The 12,380-nt window shown below is 43.2% G+C and overlaps 1 protein-coding gene across 8 annotated transcripts in view; it reads right to left on the bottom strand.

Moving 5' to 3' along the window:
- LOC126188374 (glutamate-gated chloride channel) overlaps window positions 1-12,380 on the bottom strand; it is a 681,209-nt gene that overhangs the window by 221,781 nt on the left and 447,048 nt on the right. For 6 of the 8 annotated variants that reach the window (XM_049929990.1, XM_049929998.1, XM_049929976.1 and 3 more), the window contains exon 4: window positions 3,743-3,901. The exons of the other annotated variants lie outside the window; for them this stretch is intronic. The gene's annotated coding sequence lies outside the window, so the exon portion shown is untranslated. The remainder of the gene's footprint in view (window positions 1-3,742; window positions 3,902-12,380) is intronic. 8 annotated transcript variants of the gene reach the window in all.

Here is a 12,380-nt window from a genome sequence, read left to right as displayed (position 1 = left end):
CTCGAAAAATCTCTACATTAGAGATTCGATCGTGGACCCTCGTATATGAAACAATAAAGGTCCATCAGCGACATAGTGTTTACGTACCAGTCGTCTGTATGGAATCAGCGCACGAACATGTGTCGACTTAGAGGTGTGACGCAATGACAGAAAGGCGCTACCGTGTCCCCCCAAGCCTATGACAACATTGTGAATGAAGATGCCTGATTTGATGGTGTATCAATGATAACTGTACCCCTTGTCTACAAGGCATGATAAACCACTAGCTGCAATGTAATTCGGGGTAATAAAAGAGGTCGTAAGAGGATACTAATCGATAGGAAACGCGACGGGTGTCATGCCATGTCAGTGACAATCGGTTTCGACCAGAAATGAATTGCTGCTGTCTGGTAATGGAAGTCCATTTCAACCGATATTCGATCGAACGTTACGAAGGGGACTCCATCACTGGACATTTGGAATCGCGTACCCCGCAAAAGATCACCGTTCACAGTGGAACATAAAACTGCATGTTTCCAGTCTTGTTGTGTATAATGTGGTCCGACGAGTCGCCTCTTTTCAAATGATGCAAAGAGTTGAATACACAGACAGCCCAAAGAGACGTTTAAACCGCAGATTGTGGAGGATGTAGGTCAGGTTTGAAGTGGTTCTGTGGATATTTTTCGTACCATGACTTAGGCCTACTCATTCAGATTACTCTGAACATGGTGCAGGATGTTTAAGTATTCTCGGTGATGGTGAATGCGCTGTAGACACTCCCGCCTTTCTAGATAAAACAACTTTATTTACATGAATGTGCTCCTGGTTTGATGAACATTCGGCATCCTATTCAGCTTGACTGGTCTTAGTCAACAGTGAGCGAAAAATCTGTAGCATTGCTTATTCTTGCAAGCATTATTATTTTCTTGTCATCTAGAGCACCTTTCGTGACGTGGCAAGCAGCTGACGTCACACAGAAGTATTGATCAGTGTTTGAGACCAAATGCCACGCGTCGGTTTGTACAAGGCACTACAGTTCTTTGAGCTGCCTTTAGCTGACGTGGAATCAGTGGAGTGTGTTACGCCATGAGTGGTTACTTGGGTACGGCTTGTGCGCCAGAACTTCCAACCTATTCATTAATTGAAACGTCAAATAATAACCAGACAAGTGCAAGTAGTACTCGCGCTTTGAGGGTTCAGCACAAACTTAACCAAGTACACAGATAGTTCACCTATAGGTCTTAATGAATGAGTTTGCGAGTATCAAAGTATGTGACATTAATGGCCGTATCTTTTGATTGTGATGACAAGGAAGCTTAAAGTTTCTACACCGTCAAGGGATCGTAGAACTTAGTGTGTGATCTCAGTTTCAAATTGATACGTCTACCCATCCCTGAGAAGAAGGGATCTTAACAGAGGGACAACGAAATGATCCTGTAAGCTTTCGGTTGTTACCGATTAAGGTACGGAAACCTAAAATTTTCTAAAAGGGTAAAGAGTCTCTCTTCAGTGAAGTCATTATGACATACTTATTAAAATAATCTAGATATAACATTTGTAAAATAAGATATGAACAGCGTGAATCACTTCCTGCCTTGTGGAGCTGTCACAGTGAATGTTTCAGGAAGTGATCCGTACTGGCAGTGGGTCATGGTGTGTACTCTTTGGCAGCAGTAGTGTGGTTGCGTGGTTGTGTCGTTGCGTCTCTGAGCACTGCCGACCGGTTATTTGTTAGAAAGTTATTTATTGTTCACTGGGCCCGAAAAGTATTCTTGTAACGTACGGGGATCATCTTATGAGAGGATTATAGATTATTGATCGTTGTTAGCACACGACTTGGTGATTATGGCTTTTGTTACACGCACTAAGACCACTTCGTGACTGAAATAATTGTCTAAGCCTGAATATCTGCATCACGTATAATAACAATTAATTTTAGCCAGCAGTACCTGCTCGAGAACCACCGCCTCGGCCTATCACTGCGCTGGGGCAACGTACATGGAGTGAAGACGTCAGGTTAGTACAACTTACAGAAGTGTGCGAGCTCTTTCATTGTGTTAAGATCCAACTGTGACCGCCCCCCTCCCTCCGGACCACACACAGACACAGCCTGCAGTCTCAGTACAAATGAGGTCAGTAACCTGGACACAGTACTAACATTTGTAGGGGGAAGATATTTCTGAACATAAATTTCGCCATTGTACATAGTAAACAACATCCCCGCAATTAAATACCTCTGTGGACTCTTATAGGCAATGAGTGTCTTCATCTCGATACGGCAGATTTGATGGAAATTGTGGATCTTGTTTCTTGCTGAATTGAGGCCGTTGTCGAAGCTAGAGGCAGCGTTAGACTGTATTACCTTCATGCTTTCTAGTGGGGTGTCTATCGTTTTGTCCGGTGAGCTTACGTTGCTGAGTTATCAGCTAACCTACACTGAGATGACAAAAGTTATGCGATAGCGATATGAATATCTACAGCATTGCCAACACAAAGTATAAAATGGCAGTGCATTGGCATAACCGTCATTTGTACTCAGACCATTCAAGTGGAAAGGTTCCCAGCCTGATTAAGGCCGCATGACGGGAATTAACAGACTTTGAACGCGCAGTGGTAGTTGGAGCTAGACGTCCATTTCGGAAATCGTTAGGGAATTCAATATTCCGAGAACCACTGGGTCAAGAAGGTGCGAAGAATACCAAATATGAGGCATTACCTCTCACCATGGACATCGCAGTAGCCGACGGCCTTCAGTTCACGACCGAGAAGCCGGCCTAAGTGGCCGAGCGGTTCTAGGCGCTTCAGTCTGGAACCGCGCGACCGCTACCGTCGCAGGTTCGAATCCTGCCTCGGGCATGGATGTGTGTGATGTCCTTAGGTTAGTTAGGTTTAAGTAGTTATAAGTTTAGGGCACTGATGACCTCAGAAGTTAAGTCCCATAGTGCTCAGAGCCATTGAACCACGACCGAGAACAGCAGCGTTTGCGTGGACTTGCCAGTGTCTCAATGTAGGACGTACAACGAATGTGCCCGTTGGGATAGTGCGACGAATTTTGGCGTTAATGTGCTATGGTAGCAGACGACAGACGTGAGTGTCTTTGTTAACAGCACGACATCACCTGTAGCGCCTCTCCTGGGCCCGTGACCATATCGCCTGGACCCTAGACGACGGAAAAAAACATGGTCTGGTCAGACGAGTTCCGATTTAAATTGGTGAGAGCTAATGGTAGGCATCGACTGTGGCGCAGACTATACGAATCCGTGGGCCAAGGTTGCCAACAGGGCACTGTGCAAGCTGATGGTGCTCCATACTGGTGTGGGCTGTGTTTACATGGAATAGACTGGGTCCTCTGGTCCAACTGAACTGATCATTCACTGTAAATGGTTATATTTGGCTATTTGAAGACCATTTGCATTCATGAACTTCATGTTCCCATAGAACAATGCCACTGGGTCATAACTGTTCGTGACTGTTTTGAAGATCATTCTGGGCAATTCGAGCGAATTATCTGGCCACTCAGATTGCCCGACAAGAATCCAATCGACGTTTATGGGACATAATCGAGAGGTCAGTTCGTGCACAAAATCCTGTACTGGCAACACTTTCGCAGTTATGGACAGCTATAGAGGCAGCATGGCTCAATATTTCTGTAGGTGACTTCCAAAGCTGTGCAAGAGGAGGTCCGACAAGGTAGTAGGAGAGACACCCTGACTTTTGTCACCTCATTGTTAGGGAACAAAGAGCGCCTGCTGCAGCGACGTACCTGTAGGGATGCTGAGGCTGAGCTGTCCCTCGGACTTCAGAGGCGGTGGGAGCAGGGCGAGCGCGCGGCTGGCGGCCGGGGCGGCGCGTCCGGGGGGCAGTGCGAGTCCGCGGGCGGCACGCGGCGGTCTCTGCTGGCCTCGACCCGCGCCCGCATTACCTGCAACACGCACCGCTCACTCACAGCGTCCACCGGGCGGCACTGTGCTTACGAGCTGTAAAGCTACCGTAGCCTAGTGTAAACTGCCGTAAGTGGACGTACCCCACGGCAGTCTTCGTAGTAGCTTTGGGCAGTTAAAGAGCTACCCGCGTTACCTGTCCGTTAGGTGTGCTGCATACAGTCGGGCGTTATCCCATGACGCTCTCTTTCTTTACGTGTGCAATCAGCGTCTTGCTAGATGCTACTAAAAATCGGAAGCGGTGAACAGTCTCACCAGTGGTATATAAAGAGACGAAAAATTCTTTTTTTCTAGCTAGTTCCCCTCCTATGTGTCACTTAAAAGTAAACAATACTTATAGCAAAACTGAAATTACGTCAACGTTTAACTCTGGTTTTCTTCACTTGTCGACTTGTAACGTGGAACAATGGGACGAGGTAGTAAAAAAAAACGAAAACAATACAGATTTATCATGTTGTTGTTGTTGTGATCTTCAGTCCTGAGACTGGTTTGATGCAGCTCTCCATGCTGCTCTATCCTGTGCAAGCTTCTTCATCTCCCAGTACGTACTGCAGCCTGCATCTTTATGAATCTGCTTAGTTTATTCATCTCTTGGTCTCCCTCTACGGTTTTTACCCTCCACGCTGCCCTCCAATACTAAATTAGTAATCCCTTGATGCCTCAGAACATGTCCTACCAACCGATCCCTTCTTGTAGTCAAGTTGTGCCACAAACTCCTCTTCTCCCCAACCCTGTTCAATACCTCCTCATTAGTTATGTGATCTACCCATCTAATCTTCAGCATTCTTCTGTAGCACCACATTTCGAAAGCTTCTATTCTCTTCTCGTCCAAACTATTTATCGTCCACGTTTCACGTCCATACACGGCTACACTCCAAACAAATACTTTCAGAAACGACTTCCTGACATTTAAACCTATTCTCGATGTTAACAAATTCAGAAACGCTTCCTCAGAAACGCTTTCCTTGCCATTGGCAGTCTACATTTTATATCCTCTCTACTTCGACCATCATCAGTTATTTTGCTCCCCAAATAGCAAAACTCCTTTACTACTTTAAGTGTCTCATTTCCTAATCTAATTCCCTCAGCATCACCCGACTTAACTGGACTACATTCCATTATCCTCGTTTTGCTTTTGTTGATGTTCATCTTATACCCTCCTTTCAAGACACTGTCCATTCCGTTCAACTGCTCTTCCGAGTACTTTGCTGTCTCTGACAGAATCACAACGTCATCGACGAACCTCAAACTTTTTATTTCTTCTCCATGGATATTAATACCTACTCCGAATTTTTCTTTTGTTTCCTTTACTGCTTGCTCAATACACAGATTGAATAACATCGGGGAGAGGCTTTCTCACTCCCTTCCCAACCACTGCTTCCCTTTCATGCCCCTCGACTCTTATAACTGCCATCTGGTTTCTGTACAAATTGTAAAAAGCCTTTCTCTCCCTGTATTTTACCCCTGCCACCTACAGAATTTGAAAGAGAGTATTCCAGTCAATATTGTCAAAAGCTTTCTCCAAGTCTACAAATGCTAGAAACGTAGGATTGCCTTTTCTTAATCTAGCTTCTAAGATAAGTCGTGGGGTCAGTATTGCCTCACGTGTTCCCATATTTCTACGGAATCCAAACTGATCTTCCACGAGGTCTGCTTCTACCAGTTTTTCCACTCGTCTGTAAAGAATTCGCGTTAGTATTTTGCAGCCGCGACTTATTAAACTGATGGTTCGGTAATTTTCACATCTGTCAACATCTGCTCTCTTTGGGATTGGAATTATTATATTCTTCTTGAAGTCTGAGGGTATTTCGCCTGTCTCATACATCGTGCTCACCAGATGGTAGAGTTTTGTCAGGACTGGCTCTCCCAAGGCTGTCAGTAGTTCTAATGGGATGATGTCTACTCCCGGGGCCTTGTTTCGACTTAGGTCTTTCAGTGCTCTATCAAACTCTTCACGCAGTGTCGTATCTCCCATTTCATCTTCATCTACATTCCCTTCCCTTTCTATAAAATTGCCCTCAAGTACATCGCCCTAGTATAGTCCCTCTATATACTCCTTCCACCTTTCTGCTTTCCCTTCTTTGCTTAGAACTGGGTTTCCATCAAAGCTCTTGATATTCATACAAGTGGTTCTCTTTTCTCCAAAGGTCTCTTTAATTTTCCTGTAGGCAGTATCTATCTTACCCCTAGTGAGATAAGCCTCTCCATCCTTACATTTGTCCTTTAGTTATCCCTGCTTAGCCATTTTGCACTTCCTGTCGATCTCATTTTTGAGACGTTTGTATTCCTTTTTGCCTGCTTCATTTACTGCATTTTTATATTTTCTCCTTCATCAATTAAATTCAGTATTTCTTCTGTCACCCAATGATTTCAACTATCCCTCGTCTTTTTCCTCTGCTGCCTGCACTACTTCATCCCTCAAAGCTACCCATTCTTCTTCTACTGTATTTCTTTCCCCCATTCTTGTCAATTGTTCCCTTATGCTCTCCCTGAAACTCTGTACAACCTCTGGTTCTTTCAGTTTATCCAGGTTCCATCTCCTTAAATTCCCACCTTTTTGCAGTTTCTTCAGTTTTAGTCTACAGCTCATAACCAATAGATTGTGGTCAGAGTCCACATCTGCCCCTGGAAATGTCTTACAATTTAAAACCTGATTCCTAAATCTCTGTCTTACCATTATATTATCTATCTGATACCTTTTAATATATCCAGGGTTCTTCCATGTATACAACCTTCTTTCATGATTCTTGAACCAAGTGTTAGCTATGATTAAGTTGTGCTCTGTGCAAATTCTACCAGACGGCTTCCTCTTTCATTTCTTACCCCCAATCCATATTCACCTACTACGTTTCCTTCTCTTCCTTTTCCTACTATCGAATTCCAGTCACCCATGACTATTAATTTTTCGTCTCCCTTCACTATCTGAATAATTTCCTTTATCTCATCATACGTTTCTTCAATTTCTTCGTCATTTGCAGAGCTAGTTGGCATGTAGACTTGTACTACTGACGTAGGCGTGGGCTTGGTGTCTATCTTGGCCACAATCATGCGTTCACTATGTTGTTTGTAGTAGCTTATCCGAACTCCTATTTTATTATTCATTATTAAACCTACTCCTGCATTTCCCCTATTTGATTTTGTATTTATTAACCTGTATTCACCTGACCACAAGTCTTGTTCCTCCTGCCACCGAACTTCGCTAATACCCACGATATCTAACTTTAACCTATCCATTTTCCTTTTTAAATTTTCTAATATACCTGCCCGATTACGGGATCTGACATTCCACGCTCCGATCCGTAGAACGCCAGTTTTCTTTCTCCTGATAACGACGTCCCCTTGAGTAGTCCCCGCCCGGAAATCCGAATGGGGGACTATTTTACCTCCGGAATATTTTACCCAAGAGGACGCCATCATCATTTATCCATACAGTAAACCTGCCTGTCCTCGGGAAAAATCACGGCCATAGTTTCTCCTTGCTTTCAGCCGTTCGCAGTACCAGCACAGCAAGGCCGTTTTGGTTAGTGTTACAAGGCCAGATCAGTCAATCGTCCAGACTGTTGCCCCTGCAACTACTTTAAAGGCTGCTGCCCCTCTTCAGGAACCACACGTTTGTCTGGCCTCTCAACAGATACCCCTCCGTTGTGGTTGCACCTAAGGTACGGCTATCTGTATCGCTGAGGCTCGCAAGCCTCCCCACTAACGGCAAGGTCTATGGTTCATGGGGGGGGAGATTTATCATATAGCGTTAGAAAACGTAATTTCCTCAATCAAAAGGTAAAATGAGACAAAACCGCAAAACGAAAATATATCAAACGTCGATTCAATATTGCGTCAGACTTATATTCGGTTCGATATTGTGTCGAACGTATATCAAACACGTTTCTGTTAGTCAAACAACTTTGGCATTTATCTATAATAACAGGAAACTCTTGCCTTTGGTCATGATGAAGAACTTCCTATTGAGTACAAAATTACAACAATAAATAAATGTATCTTTTTATGTTTGTACATTTAAACTGTACTTGAATCAGACGTAAATGTTTTGGTTACATAAAATCCCAGCAGTTATGCGATCGCCTAATTTTAATTAGTGACAAAATGCGATGTATATTGTGTAAGAATACAAAACACACAATGGACTAACACTGTACGGTGTGCGGTTCCTGTTATGTGCAAACCAAAAGATCAAGCAAACAAACAAACAAAAAAGAAAAGTCATCAGCTTCCAGTTTCTCTCTTAGACGTTCTTTTATCTTTCTTTTCCTACGAGTGCTACCGTAGTTTTCGTAGGTTACTTCTCTCTAGCACTAGTATAAAAATTTAGTGCCATGGTTCATCTGAACGATTCTTTTACCGAAATGATGTGGAACGACTCAGTTTACAGGATGTTTATGCATGGTTAGTGTTAACGTTAATGAACATGTTTATTTTTTTTCGTCCCATTCACTCAGTTGCACTTAAAAACTAGGGTTTTTTACAGGCTACCATTCTGAAATAAAAATTCGTACGTGGAACAAGACCTGTTCAGGGGATCCTACTTTATGTGAGATTTAAAACTTGCTTTGCTGCCTGTCAGACATTTTACTTATTGGGCAAATAACCAAAATTTTCTGTTGCTGCATATTGATCGCTTTTCTGAACCGCTGACAGCTTTAATAATGCGCAACAAGGAATATTTTTAGGTTTCTGTGTCGTACTAGGTACAAATGGAATTCTTATAGGATCACTTAGTTGTCCTGCCTGTCTATCTGTCCAACTGTGTTCAAAACATCTTCTCTCGGGAACGGCTGGACGTATCAAGTTACAATTTATGTTACATACCAAGGTCTATGGGCCCATGGCGGTATAATATACGTTACCTTCCAAGTGAATGCAATCAAATATACGGCCATTTATATCATATTCTGATACCATGAACTCACTCATCAAGACCTATAGCGTACTTTCCTTTCGCCTAGAATCATGTAATTTGGAAAGAAACATGGTTTCACAATACAACTAAAGAAAAAAATCACATAATTGTTAATTTTTAGTTATAACGCCAATTTTTTTCTTTGTTTGATGTCCGAGTGTCTGTGTGTCCGTCCATCCGTTAAGACCCCTTCTTCTCAGGAACGGGTAGACGCATCAAGTTGAAATTTATCTCGCGTTCTAAGGTCTATAGTCCCTTGGCTGTCCGCGCTGCTGCTACGGTCGCAGGTTCGAATCCTGCCTCGGACATGGATGTGTGTGATGTCATTTGGTTAGTTAGGTTTAAGTAGTTCTAAGTTCTAGGGGACTGATGACCTCCGATGTTGAGTCCCATAGTGCTCAGAGCCATTTGAACCAGAGCTACGCACTCGCACCCACCTATCCTGTCCTACTCGAAACGTGTATCGAATTACTTTCCTCCCCCTGTGCTTTCCCAGTTTGAACGCATTCTGATTTCTTACACTCAACACATCCAATGGTTTCATCCCAAATTTTGAACTCTTTGCTGCGTTTACACCAGCAAATACACCCAATGTGAGACCTGAGTTTCTCCACTCAGTCCTATACCTACACTATCTCCAGGAGTTCCCTATGTTCTAACCACCATCCACGGACAGTCTCATGAAGCTTTCGAAGTTATTCACAAGATAGTTTTGCGTCACCTCTCTTCTGAATGGTCTGATGCGGCCTGCCACAACTTACTCTCCCGTGCAAGTCCCTTCAAATTAGAGAATCGCTGACGACCAGCGTCCTTGATTGTTTGTCGGATAAAATAAAATATTTGTCTGGTTCTACTGTTTTTACTCCGTATGGATCTATCTAGTACCATACAAGCTATTCTCTACTGCCTTTACACATATCCTATCACCCTAACCCTTCTTGCCGCGCGGGATTAGCCTAGCGGTCTGAGGCGCTGCAGTCTTGGACCGTGCGGCTGGTCCCGGCGGAAGTTCGAGTCCTCCCTCGGGCATGGGTGTGTGTGTTTGTCCTTAGGATAATTTAGGTTAAGTAGTGTGTAAGCTTAGGAACTGATGACCTTAGCAGTTAACACCCGTAAGATTTCACACTCATTTGAACATTTTTTTTAACCCTTCTTGATATTTTTAGCATATTCCTTTCCTTGCCTATTCTACGAAGAACCTCCTCATTTCCTATCTTTACAGTACACTTAGCTTTCAACATTTTTTATAGCACCAATATCGAACCGTCAGATGCTCTATTTTTCCAGTTTCCTCACTGTCCGTGAGTAACTTTCATACAATTCTATTCTCTAAATGTACATTCTTAGAAATTCATTCCTCATATTAAACATTTGATGCTAGTAGACTTCTTTTAAACACAGAGTGTCATATTTGCCTGCATTATTCTGCTTCTTACATCCTCCTCACTTCTTTTGTTACTTCCAAGTTAGCAGGTTTAGTCCACTTTGGCTACTTTGTGGAACCCGATTTTAGTGTTAAATTTATCGCTAACCTTATTTGTGCTTCATTACTTTCGTCTTTCTTTGAATCACGCGCAGTCCATATTCTTTTCATTCCATTTGACATGTCCTGTAATTATTTCTCACTTTCACTGAAGACAGCAATGTTATCAGGGAATCTTATCACTGACATCCTTCCCCGTGAATTTTAATCTTACTCCGATCCGTTCTTTCTTAGTCCATATTCGGTACTCTTTAGACTGTTCATTCGATTGAAGAGGCGCTTTAATTGTTCCTCATATTCACTGAGGACAGCAATGTCATCAGCGAATCTTATCACTGATACGCTCTCACTCAGAATGTTATTCCTACTCCGAACCTTTCTTTTTCTACCCGTCGTTTACCAACACAGAGTGACTTTTCGATGGATGTATAAATTTCACCTGCTTAGAAATCAATTTGCGGACGAAAATAGTCATCGACTCTTTTGCTCCCCAGTGGTTTGTGGAAACAGCCTCCGCAAACCACTTGTAGCCAGAACAAACAGTAATGTGCGAGACTTCCTTCTGGTTCACGTTGGCATTACACAATGGTTCACTGTTTTGCACCACAGCACTACGCAAGAAGGCAATAAAGTTCAATCTCGAAGGCTGAAATAAAATAAAAAGATGAATACTGTTGTCCTTCGTAAAAAAATAGCTCATTTTCGCGTAATATAATGTGAAGTCAATTGCATCACAAAAGTGCAGTTTGTTCATTTCCTAGTCAAATCACACATTAGATATACAATTTAAAAAAATCACACATCAGAGATACATTAAAAAATAACTGTCATTTTGAATAACAAAAAACAAAATTACATGCACAAAACGTATGTTACATATGCAATAGTATACTGACAAAATGAATTACCATCAGAAATGTTGCAACTGTTTCCCTCCAGCTTGAAGACTGGCTTACATTCTTCTCTTGAAAGATGTGAGCCCACACTGGGAGACTTTCGTGCCTTACGGAACTAATTCAATGCGTCGTGTGTCCCTTCTTGCAAATTAGCAGCATCTGCTATTACTGTATCGTGTGTCGATCTTTTCAAGTGACATCATAGACAGAAATACAACTGACTTAGACATGGAAACTGAAGGCCATCATGAACCTATCAGTTCAGTAACTACCAAACATGTTATCTGTGTGATGCCCCACATGGCTGCTAAAATGAGCAGGTGGTGCCATCCTAAATGAATTCGGCCTTGTATCTAACTCGACGCTTATTTATACACTGAAGAGCCAAAGAAACTGGTACATCTGCCTAATATCGTGTACGACTCCCGCGAGGAAGCAGAAGTGCCGCAACACGACGTGGCATGGACTCGAATAATGTCTGAATTAGTGCTGGAAGGAGCTGACACCAGGACTCCTGCAGGGCTTCCCATAAATCCGTAAGATTGCGAGGGGTTGGAGATGTCTTCTGAACACCACGTTGCAAGGCATACCAGATATGCTCAATAATGTTCATGTCTGCGGAGTATGGCGGACAGCGAAAGTGTTTAAACTCAGAAGAGTGTTCTTGGAATCACTTGGTAGTAATTCTGGATGTGTGGGGGTCTCGCATTGTCCTCCTGGAATTTTCCAAGTACGTGGGAATGCACAATGGACATGAATGGATGCAGGTGATCATACGGGATGCTTACTTGCGTGTCATCGGTCAGAGTCGCATCTAGACGCATCCTTGGTTTCCACATCACCCAAATGCACGCGTCCCACGCTATTGCAGAGCCTCCACCAGCTTGAACAGTTCCCTGCTGACATGCAAGGTCCATGGATTCATGAGGTTGTCTCCAGCCCGTACACGTCTATCCGCTCGATGCAATTTGAAACGAGACTCTTCCGACCAGGCAATAGGTTTCCAGTCATGAACAGGTCAATGTTGGTGCGGACGGGCCCAGGTGAGGTGTAAAGCTTTGTGTCGCGCTGTCATCAAGGGTACACGAGTGGGTCTTCGACTCCGAAAGCCCATATCGACGATGTTCAAGCATTGAAATCTGCAGCAGTTTGCGGAAGGATTGCAC

Source organism: Schistocerca cancellata, chromosome 1 (genome assembly GCF_023864275.1).
Source record: "Schistocerca cancellata isolate TAMUIC-IGC-003103 chromosome 1, iqSchCanc2.1, whole genome shotgun sequence".
Classification (NCBI taxonomy): Eukaryota; Metazoa; Arthropoda; class Insecta; order Orthoptera; family Acrididae; genus Schistocerca; species Schistocerca cancellata.
The sequence above is the reverse complement of the archived record's forward strand: the minus strand, read 5'-3'. Positions and strand labels throughout refer to the sequence as shown.